Source organism: Calidris pugnax, unplaced genomic scaffold, assembly GCF_001431845.1.
Source record: "Calidris pugnax isolate Ruff unplaced genomic scaffold, ASM143184v1 scaffold41, whole genome shotgun sequence".
Lineage (NCBI taxonomy): Eukaryota > Metazoa > Chordata > Aves > Charadriiformes > Scolopacidae > Calidris > Calidris pugnax.
This window is the reverse complement of record NW_015094509.1, coordinates 19,743,928-19,746,723: the sequence shown is the minus strand read 5'-3', so window position 1 is coordinate 19,746,723 and position 2,796 is coordinate 19,743,928.

The window sequence follows — 2,796 nt, the reverse complement described above, 5'->3', positions numbered from 1 at the left end:
GGGATGGTTGTCTCATTGCTTCCAAGCTGGTGACCTTATCAGCCTTGAGCTTCTGGTGACTGTAAGCAGGATCTTCTGCAGGACAATCCAGAACTCGGGTTGTCGTGGCAGTAGGTACATGGAGAATACCCAGGACAGAGCTGTTGCTTGATTGTTCCTCAAAGAAATATGGGGTGAATGGAGTCCTAACTCTCAAAAAAAAACAGTGCTCATGTGGAGCTTGTATTCTTCCCAAAGCGTAGGGGTGATTCTTTTGCTCCAAAAGAGATCACTAGTGCTCACGCTGGTCTGATAGCTTCAACTCTAACTTGTGGTTTATGGAAATGTTTTCTCTGGATATGGTATCCAACTGACTTTGATTTTTATCTTTTTTTTCAGTTACAATTGCATCTGGTTAGAGTCAGTCTGACCTGGCATCCTGCTCAGAGGGAATGCGAGTAGGAGCCCACCAAAGGGACTCCGGGTAAATTGGGGAAAAGCAGGTGAAAAGGCAAATTATATGTCTCTTAGGCTGGAACAGAAGTTATTTTGGTAAAACAGGATGACTTGCCTCATGAAAACTATGCTAGCTATGAAAATAAGCACAAAATGCAGATTCTTTGTTTTTAATTTCATTTGCACTGTCAAGTAAGGTATTTTTAAGGTGTTTCTTAAGTCTTTTAGCTGTTATGCTGTGCCTCAGGAGTAGTTAGACAGAGGGTTGCAGCCCCAGACACAAGTCTCTGAAAATACGGGACAGTCTAGAAGATCACCAGAGTCTTTTCAACAAGGGGATAAGAAAGCTGTTGTCAAGATACATTTCTTACTCAAGCTTTCTTGAAAGTACTTAATTCTACTTATTTTAATAGACTAAATCCTTTAAGGGGAATACTTGATCTCTTCAGGAATGTGTTGGGTGGGTCAGTGAGGTCTCTGTATAATCCTTCCTGTATTTTTATAGTAGTGCTGTGAACACCTCCACCCTTTTAAGAGAGCTGGAGGTGGATGGTGAGGCAGCCTGAAGCATGGATGAGGTCATGCCTTCCCCAATGATAAGTCACCCTCAATAATTCTTTGAAGTGCCCTTACTCTCTGTCTTAAAACCTAATGAAGTAGAGTTTGGGCAAAAAACATTTTGAAAACTACTTACACAACAAATATTGTGACTCAGCTTTGCCCCAACTTTCCCTAATCCTCAGTTCAGTTCTGTTTCTCTGCTTTACAAGGCGTGTGGGGTGAACCCCAGTCAATCACACAGGGGGTTGTTTTATTTGTGACAAAACCTGAACTGCTCCTGTCATCAAAACTGCAGAAAACGGGAGAAAGCTGTTTTCTAAAAAGCTCTATAAATAACTCGTGTGGGTTCAAAGGCCTCCGCAAAGCTGGAAAGACACCAGTTCACCCCTCTCAGTTCTTGATGCAGTAGTATACTGTGCTTTTTAGTAGAAAACAAACAAACTAATGCCTTTTTAATATGTTTTCCTTGGATTGTTCTGGTCGGGTCAGAACAGGCCTCGAGCAGGAGAGGCCATGCCGGCAGGTTTTTGTGGCCAAGATGGTAGGTCTGTCCTGGTCCCCCCAGCAGCTGCTGCTTCCATGCAACTGCCAAAAAGGGGTGGTGGGACACGAACAATGTCTGCACCCTGTTTCTTGGGGCGAATAAACACCCAACCCTGCAGGTTTTCTCTTTATAGATGGAGAAATGCAGTCAGTGCAGGAAACAGGAGCTTCATGGCACACCGTGAATTTGGACTTACTTTAAGAGGGCACGTGAGCTTCAAGTTAAAAATATATGCATGTAAGAATAAGCTTATTTGTGAAGTAGATAAAGAATGATGTCCCTGTGGATAATCTTTGATGGGACAAACTCTCAGGGATGGCCTGGAGGCTGCCTCATCCCCTGCCTGTGCCCAGCACCTGGGTGGGGTTGGCAGCCATTTTGTTCTCTCCTTGCCTTTCTTCCCCAGGCAAAATTCATGCTTTTGTGAGGGTTTCTCTCACGTTAGAGGCCAGAAATCCCTTTCTCGCCTTCCTCCCACCCCGCTGTGGCAGCTCAGCCTGCAGGAGGAGTGTTGGAGAAGGCTACGTGTCCCTGGGGCAATTGCCAGGTTTAACCTCGGGCCAACATTCAGCCCGACCATGATCCATCTTAAGCTGATGAGAGTCCCGTTGGGTCTGTTTATAACTGAACAAGTGTTTAAATGCTTTGGTAGGTTGGAACCCAATGCACTGTGGCTTTCACCCTTGCCTTCCCAGCACAAGGTACCACAGTGATCACTCTTCTTGGGGTTTGGGGCACCCTCCTCAGCTGGGCCTGGGGGACATTTTGTCCACAGGTCTCCCACCAGAACCTAGTCATGTTTTTGAACATGGGTTCTCTCTTAAATGACTTTCTCCTGGTATTTTTATAGCTCTCTTGACAAAGTGGAATTTATTCTTTCTTTTTTGGATATAGCTGGAGGTGTAAATCCAGACAAATATAACTCCTGAAGGGCGATCAACCTGTCCGTGTCACAGCTCAGCAGCGCTTCCATTGCCTCTGGTGTATATAAAGCAATAGGGCTCCTTTTTAAACCTCTGAAACTGAGGTAATTTTATTTGTTTTTTTTTTCTTTTTTTCTTCCATATAGACAATTAAGGTTCTTCTTTAAAAGAGCTGGCTCCTGGTGGTAGGTAGGAACCTACAATCTTTCTCTTACCACGCACTTTTATATTTAAAGCCTCTATTTTTAACCCAATGGTGGGATTCAGGGTTAATGCTCGTTAGATCTGTGTCTAGACAGTTGTGAAAAACAGGAAATGAATTACATTATAGTA